Source organism: Vombatus ursinus, unplaced genomic scaffold (genome assembly GCF_900497805.2).
Source record: "Vombatus ursinus unplaced genomic scaffold, bare-nosed wombat genome assembly UNPS02007344.1, whole genome shotgun sequence".
Classification (NCBI taxonomy): Eukaryota; Metazoa; Chordata; class Mammalia; order Diprotodontia; family Vombatidae; genus Vombatus; species Vombatus ursinus.
This window is the reverse complement of record NW_020947122.1, coordinates 7,160,056-7,173,590: the sequence shown is the minus strand read 5'-3', so window position 1 is coordinate 7,173,590 and position 13,535 is coordinate 7,160,056. Positions and strand designations below refer to the sequence as shown.

General features: G+C 38.9%; 1 pseudogene; it reads right to left on the bottom strand.

Annotated features, from left to right (window-relative positions):
- Positions 1–11,477: 11,477 nt before the first annotated feature.
- On the bottom strand, positions 11,478–13,241 carry LOC114033740 (annotated as a pseudogene).
- Between the last annotated feature and the right edge of the window lie 294 nt (positions 13,242–13,535).

Below are 13,535 nucleotides of genomic sequence, written 5' to 3'. Positions count from 1 at the left end.
CTTAAGACTAGATAATATTGAACCCGCTTCAATTGCACTACCAGCTGTGGTACCCTTACCTTGTTTTTTTTTTGAGGGGTTGCCTCTAGGAACCTCAAGATCTTCGTCTGTAAAATGTACATAATAATAACAACACAAACCCCACCAGATTGTGTAAGGATAAAATGAAATAATATATGTCAAGCATATATAAATGTGAGCTCTTACTATTAAGTGGCTTTCTCAAAGTCACACATAGTATGTGGCAGAGCCAGGGTCCGAACTCAAGTCTTCCAATTCCTGAACCATTATTCTTTCAGATTCATTATGGCACCTCCCCAGATCTCCATCTCTCAACTCTCATGGAACCTTTTACTTTGTAAGTAAATATGATTTGCATCACATTTATTTTTTGCCCACAACTTACATCTCATGCTAGATTATAAATTCTGTCAAGACAGAAAACATTTCATTTTGTTTATTTGTTTCCTTTCGGGACCTAACACAGTGTCTTGCATACAGCAGGTGCCCAATGAATGCCTGTTGTGAATGTAAAATGTATGTGAATGTGAATGTGAATGTGAATGTGAATGTGAATGTGAAATTTAAGCTGAGCATCATTATGCCATGGCAGAACCAGACTAATTAAAAGACTGAGCAATTGGAGCTATTGCTGTGGATTCTGGTCCACAGAAAGGCAGAAATCTGAAAGAAATCTCAACCATTATCTCTATACATACTCCTAATGCTATATGCCCCAACTCGAAACTTTTCTGAGCCCCATTCTGGCATCACAGACTTATTAGACATCTCCCCCTGAATGTCCTATCGATATCTCAAACTTAAATATACAAAATGGAACTAATCTTCTTTTCTCTCTAAGCCCACTACTCCCCCAAACTTCTCTATTTTTCTTGTGAGTACATTCACCATACCAATTGTCCATAGCTATAACTTCAGAGTTCTCAACTCTTCCCTTTCACTTCATTATTCCCATAGCAATCAGTTTATTTCACTGTGTAGTGAGTTCTGAGTAAAGGACTTCCTCTACCAATGCAGATCTGTACTTTCACCAACAGATTGCCTTTTCTATCATCCCCCCTTTCTCACTTTTCTTCAATCTCTCCCTATCTCCTGACTATGTCCATGTTTTTCCCACCCTTAAAAAACACTCACTTGATCTATCCCTGCAAATTATCATCTTATAACTCTCCTCCCTTTCATGGCTCAACTGAAATCTCGTCTTGTGCAAGGAACCTTTTCCAGTTCTCTTCAATGACAACCATGACATCCCTCTGAGATTACTTCCCAATTTGTCCAGTATTTATCTTGTTGATACATAGTTATTTGTATGTTGCTTCCCCTATTTGAATGTGAGCTCCTTGATGACATGGACTGTTTTTACCTTTCTTTGTATCCCTAGTTCTAAGCACAGGACCTGGCACATAGTAATTTGACTTTACTTGACTCTGACATATAGTCTTGGAAGTCGCCTGGTCCACTAAGAAGTTAAAAATGATTTGCCCAGGGTCACACATACAGTAGGTGTCAAAGATTATACTTGAACCAAGATCTTTCCAATTTCAAAGGCCAGCCCTCTGTCTGGTTTGCCAACCTACACTTTAGAGTTGTTATAATAGGTATATTTGAAACTATCAGTATGGCATTTTATAATCAACAAAGTGTAGTGGGATAGTTATAGGACTGAACATCCTGAAGACAAGAGTTCTCTTTCCTACTTCAGCAATTGTTCACAACATTATTGAGAGACTGTATTGTATAATGGAAAAAGCACTGGGTTTTGAACCAGCAAGTCATGAGTTCTAATCCAAACTCAGAAATTTACTAATTACATATCCCTAGGAATATCCCTTATACTCTCTAAGTTTCTTTATCATAAAATGGGGATTATAATAACATGAACTTTTCAGGATTGTTATGAAGATTAAATGGGATAATGTATATAAAGGGTTTTGCAAACCTTAAAGCTCTATATGAGTAATCCATAAACATTTATTAAGCACCTACTATGTGCCAGGCACTTTGCTAACCACTGGGGATACAAAAAGAGTTGAAGGGCAGTCCTTGCCCTCAAGGAACCCACATTCTAAGGGAGTAAAGGAGAGAGGAGGTTTTACAACCTCTCTAATCATCAGTTTCCTCATCTATGAAATGAGTAATACCAGTTCTGCTTTCTTCTTGTTCTAGAAACTGTAAATCAATCAATTAAAAAGTACTTGTGAAGTGCTTACCATGTGACAGGTACTATAAATATGTGCTAGGGATGGAGATATAAACACAGTAAATGAAACAATCCTCCTCACAACAGCTTACATTGTAATGGGGCAGACAAATGCATAGTTAAGTACATATGCAGAATAAAGGTAAAGAGAATAAATACAAAGTAGTTAAATACAATGATAGAGCCCATCATACAAAAGAAAGGTACTTTTACCACCCAGTTGAAACAGTCTTTGATGAGAAATGGAACATAGTCTCCACACTGTGTACAGCTGGAAGTCAATAGAGCATGGATAAGATTTTCATATGTTTGTATCCAATCTGAATTTCTATAATTATGTTAATGTTCTGTTTTAGAAGTTTGATAAAGTAAAGTACTCTTATTCAGAATTCATTCTTATACCAGAGACATTGGTATTGAGTAAAGATCAATCGAGTAAGAATAGGCTAGATCAACTAAACAGAGCTGTCTACACACTACTACCCAGAAGAACCTTCTCTGATATTGAAGAGCAAGCACTACTCATAGGAATATAAATTTAGAGCTAGAATAGATGTCAGAAGTCATCCAACACAAACTACCCCAACCCTCCATTTTAGAGTTAAAGAAGCTATGGTTGAGGGAGGTTGAGCAGTTTATCCAATGGAATTTCTCTACACAGGTAGTAAATAAGCATCAGAAGTATGATTTTAACTTAGACCCTCTAACTATAGAACCAGGCCATCTCCTACCATACCACAAGAACTCAAGAGAGCCACCAACCAAGTGGGGATCCAATTTACCGATACTGGGTTTCCTTTCCTCTCCAAGAACTCTACAGTCTGTACTCTACAAAGAGATTGTCTTTTTTTTGTTGTTCCTATGAGAAAAACTGTTAGCAGAGAAGGAAGGAGATATGAGAATAATTATTGTGTTAAATGGTAAAACTTTGCCAAATAGTGTATTGGTTATTGCTGAAAATAGTGGGCTTTCATCAAAGACCTATGGTACTGAGTAAGTCAGCTAGAAGAAAAAAAAAAACCTGAGGAAGCTAATTAGGAACCATTATGGTAGACATGGTGGTGTCATGTGCCTCTTCTAGAAAAGACAAAAAGAATTAAGAGAGGGGATATAAAATGGCAATATAGACAAAACATTGAACTTGGAATCAGTAGACCTGGATTTTTTTCCTTATTAACTGTGTGTAACAGAGCAAATTTCTTCCTCTTTCTTGGCCTCAGTTTCTTCATCTATAAAATGAGAAGAATGGACAAGAGTCTCTCTCTCTCTCTGATCCCTTCTGGCTTTAACATGATATCAGTCCATGATTCTAGGTGGAGTTGCTCTAGAAGAGGTAAACAAAACTCTGCTCTGAGCTGTAATAAAAACAGGACCAGATCCAGTCAATTTTAGAGAACTAACCAGATATTGTGGCCACAATAAGTGGCAAAGTAGTATACATATAGTATTCAAACAACTGGGGAAGGGGGCAGCTAGGTGGTGCAGTGGATAGAGCACCAGCCCTGGATTCAAGAGGACCTGAGTTCAAATGCAACCTCAGACATATAACACTTACTAGCTGTGTGACCCTGTAATTTAACCCCATTTGCCTAGCCAAAAAAAAAAAAGAGCACAAAATCAAGATAAAGCTAGATAAGATTAAAACAATAAATGGTTATAACCAGTACTTTATCACCATTAAGTTAAGAAAGAGAATAATAAACATTTCCTATTTAAAACTTTGTTTTTATTTTTGGTTATTCTCTCTACCCTTTCCTTTATTTACTGTTGAGAGTGAGAACAGAGATGTACATAGGACTAAGGAGACCTGAGTTAGGAGTCAAAGGACCTGGCTCCAAATCCCAGCTTTGCCGTGTAATATCTGTGTCACTTTGGATGAGTCATTTGACTTTTTTTGGACAAGTTTCCTTAACTATAAAACAAATCCTCTTTCTTCAGGGTATGCCACACAGAGCTGTTCAGTTGTGTTCAATCAGAGTATCTAAATGTCTATTAAAGTCCTCAAGTCTCTGCTTTTGAGCTTTGGAAACTTTATTCAAGATTCTGTTTCCCTCTACTCCTGGATCTTCTAGTAGATAATTGTACTGGGGTTCCATTTTCCAGATGACCACAGATTATCATAAATCTAGATCACAGATCTAGACTATAAAGGATTGTCAAGGCCCACCTTCTTACATTACAGATTAAGAAACTGAGACCTAGAGATGCTAAATCACTTGGCCAAGATCACCAAGTGGTGATTTTGGCCAAATGTTAGAATCAAGATTTGAACTGTGGTCCTCATCATATAAAATGATACACCTAATTTCTGCTCCATTTTAAATCAGCATTCACATATTGTTTAGAAATTGTTCTGAAATGTGGAGTGGGATAACTTTGATGATCTCAGTGATTTTTTACATCCTATACATGGGTGCTTAATTGTCATTCCTGCACTGCTACCCAACAGAGGGTCTACTATCTACCCAGTGGCAGCAACTAAGGGTAACTGCAAAATCCCTTTAGGAACTCACCAACCTCTTTAGAACATGCCCTAGTAATTCAAATCATGGCAGGAATGTTCCAGGTCCCATAAAGACAGTCAGTACACAGGCTCCCTAGAAATGATATACAAAAGGTAAAAAGCAGTGACATCTGTATCTAGTGCAATGCCAGGGCCTTATCCTATAACACTCACACAAATAGGTGGCTTTGGCTCTTGCCAATTTATTGAAGAGCAAATTTAATTAAAACAGTTTCAAATGAGCATTTTTCAAAACATCCCTCACAGCCATTGAGTTTAACACTGACAGAGATTTACTTGGTGAGAAAACTCAAACGCCCTAATAAAAACAATGCCTAACATTAACATTCATCTACTCTATTTTAGAGCTTAATTTACCATCTGTTACATTCCATCCCCATCTCTTTCTACTGCTCTGCAAATTGTGGCGACTATTTATAAGTCAAAAAATGTATCCAAAACATGCCATAAATGAAATGTCTAAACATAAATTACATTTACTCACATTTTAACTTGTTCTGAATGCAAACACATAGAAAGCCCCATATAGTTTAAGGAATTTTTTTTTCCCTGGTGGACCATAATCTGGAAACATGCAAATGAAGTCATAGCTACTTTTAACTTGGAGAGGAGCCAGCTTTACTCTGACTGAGAGGAGAGGAAAAGCAGGAAGAGAATAAGGAAAAGGGTTTGACACAACAGCCCTTTTGAGTACCCCATCTCTGCTTCCTGATACCCTAAGAGGAAATCAGTGACTCAACCAATCAAAGAGCATTTTATTAAATACTTACTATTTGCTGGGCACTAAAGATAAAAAGCCAAAAGTAGCATAGTCCAAAACCTCAACAGGCATACATTTTCCTAAGGAAGAGACAACACGTACACATATGAATATATACAAAAAATGGAGGGAAGGAGAAAGAAGGCTGAAGTATAATGGGGTTTCCTAATAGTCAAAGAAAGCCTCTTCTTTTATTAACCAACCATTAAGTCATCCTGTGTATTTGATAGACAGGCAAGGTGTAGTGGATAGACAGTTGTCCTCAAAGTCAGGAAGACCAGGGTTCAAGTCCTGCCCTTTGACATAGAATGGATTGGCCTTCCTCTGCATTTCAGAGCATTGGTATTCTATAACTACTTCTCATCCCTGACTAGGTAGTGAAGAAAAAGACTTTTGATTGTCTGCTAGACCAGAAATGAGTGTCCATTCAAAAGACAAAAACTAGTCAAAATGAGTTTTCTCTCTCTCTCTCTCTCTCTCTCTCTCTCTCTCTGTCTCTCTCTCTCCCCCTCCCTCCTTCCCTCCCTCTCTCTCTCTTCCCTCCTTGGCTACACTTAAATTAGGAAATAAGGACTATTCTAAGCCTCTAGGTGGGGAAAAAGAACTAGTTTAAATGACTGCTTGTCAGTTATTATGTAATGAGGATTCCTTTTTTGGATAGGGGCTAGACAAGATGAAGTCTGAGGTCTGTGAATCTATATATTTCAGTGATAGAAGGAAAAGGTTTATTCTAAAAGAAAGTTGTACTCCTATCTTCCACTTTCGTTCTTTGACTTACACCCTGTAACTTGTACCATGGCTCCTAGAGATAGAAGTAAGGAGAATCAAAGACAACTGAGAAGAAACAGATCTTAGTCTTTCTGCTCTAGCTACATAATGTCAAAAACACCCATTGTTTTGTCCGTCAACTTGTGTTTGTTTTTCAACTGAATAAACTGTTTTTTGTTACATAAGGTGAAATTGGTTAAGAATATCCTTAGACAATCTTTGATTGGGTTTCAAGGAGTTGGCATGACTCCTGATGATTGATTGACTGAAGGCTAGAGGGCATGATCTGGAAAAAATATCGTAAAAGAGACTGAGAAAGAATGGTCTCATAGATAGGAAGAGAGCCAAGAAAAAGCAGGGTCCTAAAAACCTAGAGAAGACAGTATTAAGAAGGAGGGGGTGATCAACAGTGTCAAAAACTACAGAAACATTGAAAATAATGTAGATTGAGAAAAGGTCTTTGGACTTGGCAATTAAGAGATAATTAGTAATTTTGGAAACAGCAGTGTCAGTGGAATGATAAAGTTGGAAACCAGATCATAAGGGTTTAGGAAGAGAATAAGAGGAGAGAAAATGGAGGTACCTACTTCAGATGACCTTTTTAAGGAGTTTAGACACAAAATGCAGAAGAGACATAAGACGATAGCATAAATGGAAGGATCATGTGAGAGTTGTTGTTTTTTGTTTGTTTTTTGTTTTTTTGATGATGGGAGAGATACGGATATATTTCTAGGCAGCAGAGAATGATCCAATAAGCAGAGAGATTGAAAATAAGCAAAGTGGAGAAGACAGAGGAGGCAATCTTTTGGAGAAAATGGGATGGAATGGGATCACTTGTACTGGTTCACTTCATCACGTAAGACAAGGCAAGGGTAAAGGAGATAGTGACAGAAGGCACATGAGTGCTATTAGATGAGGAATAGGGGAGAAGAGGGAGTTTACAGTGATTGGCCTCCATTTTTTCAAAAGCATGTAGCAAGATTCTCAGCTGAGTGGGTAGTAGGAAATGAAAAGAGCTTGGAAGAACTGCTGTGGGAAGTAGAATAGTAAGTTAATATAGGAGATATAGTAGGATTTCCTAACAGCAGTGAGGGCTTAGTTGAAGTTGTCATAAATGTATAGTGGAACCAATCAGAATGGTTCTTTGATTTTCTCCACCTTCATTCAGGGCATAGGTGTAGGAATGAAAAGCAGAAGATTGTGGGGGTGATCCAAGGCTAAGGTTTGGCGGGATATAATCATCAATATGTTAACTTAGCCAGGTACTCCAGAAAAGAGGACAAGGTGAAGTTGAACTTGTTTGCCATGGGATCAAGATGGGGAGAAGGAGAGAGTGGCAAACTACAAGAAAGAAGGTCTGGGAGAGAAATGAGAGTCAGAGGGACTGGAGATCACAGTGTGAACAAAGAATAGGGTTTGGTAAGGGAAGACAGAAGGAGAGGTAGAAAGCCAATTGATTATGGTCAGGAAAGGGAATTTAATAATTATTGAACATAGAAGTGGTGCATCTATGAGTAACAACAAGATCCAAAGGCATCACCATCCTTGAGTGTGACTGGGGTAGGGTGGAGAAATAGGTCATAGAAAGTGAGTAGGTTGAGGAACTGAGTGACTAGGATATTTGAGGCACAGTTAATATATATGCTGAAATCCCCAAGTATGAGAGCAGCATTTGGGGAGAAGAGAAAAATTGTGAACCAAGTACCAAACTCATTTAGGAAGGAAGGAGAATAATCTGGAGGTCTGCTGACAACATTGACCAGGATTTTTATTGGGTGGTAGATATGAATTGTATGAGTCTCAAAGGAGGAGAGGTTATTGAGTGATTGGAGAGAGGTAAAGAATCTATAAGTGGCAATGGTGAATGAGAATTATTTCAATTACCTTGCCTCCACCAGTGAACTAAGGTGAATGAATGAAAATGCAGCCAGTAATGGAAAGAGTAGCCAGGGAGTCTGTGTCATCAGGAGGGGAGCCAGATAGAAGATGGAAGAAGTAAGAGAGGAAAAGATTTAAAATGAAGGGGTTTGTTGTCTGTGGAACAAGCATTCCAAAGGGCACAGTGGAAGGGGTGAGTGGCATTTGGTCATTGGATTGGATTGGAATAAGAAGGGGATTGGAATAAGAAATCTGGTGGTAGGGGATGGGGAATGTGGATTTGGATGACAGGTCATCAAAAAACAAAGTTCCGACTCACTGGAATGTGTAGAATATAACCAGGTGTGAGAAAGTTCATTGTGTAGTGGAAGGCACCACTACTTTTCTCAGAGAAAGCTGGAGATTCAGCTGGAGACAAGCGAAGGAAAGCAAACAGTCAAATGGTCCAATGGGAGGCCCATTTCACCACTCATCTTCCCTCTGAAATCTGGAGACAGATAAAAAGTGGCATAACAGGAGTTGTATGTTGAACCTGCACATAAGAAATGGAAGTCCTGTTCTCCATTCACTTTCTTCTTTCTCTTCTTTCAAGAAATAATGGAAGAGAGCTGGAGGGCCTGGGGTCAGATGGTACATTGCTCCTCTTCGCACTGGAGATTCTCCACATCAGGGTTGGGAGATCAGGATGGCAGCAGGAGGTAAAAGTCACTTTATAATGGCACAGGTGGAAGTCCTGATGGCCTCTAGCAGCCTTCCCTCAGGGGACATGGGCAACAAGATATGGAAGACCAGCTGTCACAGGAAGGTCTCAATCAATTCAGGAGATGCATCATCAGTAAAGGATGAAAAATGAGAACCACCAATGCTGGAAGGGCTTGGGTCACACAGCCAACAGATATCAGAGGCTGGACTTGAACCCAGATATTACCAAGTCTGAGACTGGCTCCCCATCAACTCTATCTCCATCACACTGAGTCTCTAACTTCAAGGCCCACCTCCATTGTGTAGCTTCCCATGACTCCTCTTTCCCGTACTGGGTCCTGCAGGCTCTGACACCCCACAACTCAAATATTCTTCAAAAGAGGTTTCCCCTCCCTTGGACTTCTAGGGCAGATTTTGAAACAGGATTTCTTTTTTTTTTCTTCCCACAGTGAGGAGGAAAGGAACTTTACAGAATAAGTACATGGTAGGCCTTAGAAAGGAATTCCTAGATGTTTAGTCCCTGCTTGCCTTCTGCCTTTCTCTTTCCTTCTTGAGTATAGAAAAGAAACTAGAGTTTCTAAAACTTAACTCTCTTTGCCTAGGGTGTTGCCTCATGGCCTCATGGACAATCTCAATCCCAAATTACAGAATTACACATCAGAAAGTACAGGTACCAGTCTTCTACAGGTAAAATGTTTCCTCAGCAGCATTCTTTTGGAGAAGGAAGAAGAATGTCAATCTGGGCTCTGAAGCTTGATGATTAGAGCCATGTATTGGGGGAGGGGCAGAGATCTTGATCTTCCATCTCCTTCTATTCCTTTGAGTTCCTTGGACCATGCAGGTATGAGATGAATTGAAGGTTTCCATAGTCCTTTACCTTGAGGTGGAGGGGGATTCTGATAGGTTATCTGAGTAGTTTAGGTTTTTATCTTTATTCATAGGCTCCTGTATGTCTTTTGTACCTTCATCATTTTCTGTCATACGTGAAATAAAAGCCCACACTTGATATCCATATTTTACATTAAGGGCTCATAAAGAAGTTGGGGACCTTGTTACTCACAATTGGGGAAAAAATTTGTACTGATGAAAATTGTATGGAAGCTTTATTCAGATTTTCCCAGCATTAAACCCTGAGGTTAGAACAAGAGTCAAAAAGGAAAAAAAAATTATCCAGACCCCAAGGATCTGACCTCTGTGAATCCAGAGTCTTTGGGGAAGGGGCCCCTGAGTGAAAGATGACAGTCAAATCAACCAAATGTCCTGGAGTTGAATAAGTTAAGTCTTAATTTCTGAAACCAATAACATACTCATAAAATATTGAATTAAAATGTTACTGCTTATATGCTTTCTGTCTTATTCACTCTCTAGTTGTCTCAACATTGCTGAAAGGTTTCATGTATTTAGGGAGTTGTTCAAGAGAGGTAAGAGAGAGATTAGGCAAAGAGAGTTAAGTTTTAGAAACTCTAGTTTCTTTTCTATACTCAAGAAGGAAAGAGAAAGGCAGAAGGCAAGCAGGGACTAAACATCTAGGAATTCCTTTCTAAGGCCTACCATGTACTTATTCTGTAAAGTTCCTTTCCTCCTCACTGTGGGAAGAAAAAAAAAGAAATCCTGTTTCAAAATCTGCCCTAGAAGTCCAAGAGAGGGGAAACCTCTTTTGAAGAATATTTGAGTTGTGGGGTGTCAGAGCCTGCAGGACCCAGTACGGGGAAAGAGGAGTCATGGGAAGCTACACAATGGAGGTGGGCCTTGAAGTTAGAGACTCAGTGTGATGGAGATAGAGTTGATGGGGAGCCAGGGTGGAGAGGGGTTCTAAGGTTTGAGACCTGCCTCCTTGGTCTCTTGTACTTACGTTAGCTAAGTCAAATCCTTTGCTTCTTCTAGGTTATGCAGATATTTTCTATTAGATATGTCAACATCCAATTCATTCCTTAATTTGACAACAAGCATTTACTAAGTCCCTTTTGTGTGCTCAGAACTGTACTAGTCACATTGTAGAAAGTATTCAAGGGCCATATCCTTGGCCAAGGGCATGAGCCATACTGCTAATCTATTATTCTTTTTTTAACCAATTAACAATGTTTCATATAAGTAGGAGCAATTAGTTAATGAATATTTTATAATCTCAAGATTATCAAGCAAATCCACAACAAAATAGGGGGAAAATTCAAGTATGTTCTCTCCTTAACTCACAGGTAACATTAAAAATTAATGACAAGAAGATAAAGGAAAGACAGTGAGGATCAGTTATGCTACTGTGTGAAGAAGGACAATACATCTTTGGCCTTCTCCAACTTGGTTCCCAGTCTGTCAACTTTATCCTCTGTGACTTCTTCCCTCTGGCCAGAATTTGCTGCTAAAGCAAAAGAGGGCCATAGATTGAAAGTTGGAAGGGACCTTAGAGATCATCTAGTCCAACCCCCTCCATTTTTTCATTAAGAATCTGCTTTTTTAATTAAAATAAACTGGTTTAATAAATGCAACAAAAATTTGAGCAGATATTTAGTACTTTAAAACACTTATTACTGGTGTTAGGAATTAATATACTCATTTATTTGAAAAGAATTAAGAAAAAATAGCCATGACTCTACACCTCTCTGCCCCCAAAATAGATTCTTTGAGTTCTACATTTTTTTCCACTCTGGTTCATTCTTCATTGCTTCATCATCAGATTCTACTTCTGCTAAAACACTTTCAGGCTGAGTCTTGGAATGTGGTGGTGCAACCCAATATGGATTATCCTCAGCTTCCTCCACATGCTGTAAAATGGCTTCCCAGAGATTGCTGTCATCAGTCTCATCCTATGCAATGTTTTTCACTATATATGATGACAAGGTTCCTCCATAGGTTCTAACTCTATTACTGTGACCTGCCACAGAGGGTTCAGATTCGTGAGACTTCAGAGGATCTAATCTTTTTTTTTCCAGCTGTTTCCTAGCACTGCATTGGCATGGTTCACAGAACATAGGCAGTGCATAGGCAGTTATGATGTAGCCCTGGCTTAAAGTGTCAGCTTGTCTAGTTTTTTATTTATGCATAATTTTGCTCCTCTCTGGATCTTGTTGGGATCATAATACATTTTAACCAATCCATTTCTAGTTCCAACTATGATCTGGTTTAATTTGGGATGTCACAGGCAGCATACCACACTTGTACAGGTAACATCAATTTCATACATTCTGGAATGCCTGGCACTCAAAAAAAAAAAAAAAAAAAAAGCCTGACACTTCCACCTCCCTTCTTAACAGATATTCCATTGATTAAACATTTATCATCTGGACTGAACAAGCTCTCAGTTAAGAAAAAGGTAGGAAGACCTGAAGCTAAAAAAATGTGGTTTCTTAAACTGCTGAATGTCTCACATTTTTAAAGTATCATCCCCTCCCCAAGAGGCAAGGGCAGTGTCATCATATGAAAATGTCACACAGGAAGTATCTGTGCCAGAATCATGGGCTTGCCTGCAGTGGAATTTGGTATGAACATTCATATTTCTGTCCCAGATATGGATGCTTCCATCCTGGTAGCCAGCTGCAACGAGCTTCCTATCTTTACTATAAGTGGTCAGAATTACTTTTTTCCCTGAACTGTTCTTGGTTTAAATACAATTTTGTGCTTTTTATTATTGTCCACAACCCAGGTTCACACAATCCCATCATTTGGACAAGTCAAAAATTCTTCCTTTATTTTGGGATGCCAGAAGCCAGTATTAAGCATTGCCATGACACCCTTAGTGTTGGCCATATTCACAACATACCTTTCACACATTCCATCACTAGAAAGCCATCTCTGTCAAGCACTTTGGCCTGAGAGCTTCTGGACACCACAAAAATCACATCTTCCGTGCTGCTGTACTGTAGTGACTTAATTTGGTGAAAATCACCAGGTTGGAAAGATTGGAAAGTTTGAAGGGAAGCATTCATCCTTGTAAAATCCCAAAATTTAACATCATAATTAAATCCTCCTGTTAGTACCTGAAGGGTTCAGATGTAAGGCAGAAACTGTTTTACTGCCATGCTGCGGAGTGATTTCATGAGAATGACAAGTTTTTTACAGGGTTAATTTCATCTTGTACTTCATCATCATCATCATCCATGTAGGAGTGGGGGACCTATGAGTTCATTTGTATCTTCAGATTGTATTTGGGTGGTTTGGGGTGGCAAAGGAGGCCCACTTAATTCTTCATCAGAACTATTTTCACTTTCACTGCTCTCCATGTCACTGAAAATGGATATAAAAGGGCATTTGGTCAAACCTGAGACTGCAAGTACTGTTTCATTATCTTCATGTTGTCTTCTTAATTCTCTCTGTTTCTGCAGTTCTTCATCTTTCTCTCTGGCTTCCAAATTTTTTTGTACTTTCCACAGCTGTCCACTAACAACAAAAGGCATGCCTAGAAAATGGAAGAGACCAGCAACTTTAGCTATAGCCCCACAGGAACCTCCAACCCCTGCCATTTTACAGATTATATTTCACTATGGCCCAGAGAGAGCAAAAGGTCTCAAAGGTAGCAAGTTGCAAAACTTGGACTTGAACCCAGGTCTTTTAACTCCAAACACAATACTCCTTTAACTATTTAACACTGCCTTTTATTCCATGGCCTTAACAACACAATCTTTCAGCTTTAGCAGTGGCAATAGCTAAACAAAAGATTATCTGTGAGACTTGGACTGGAGGTTGATATA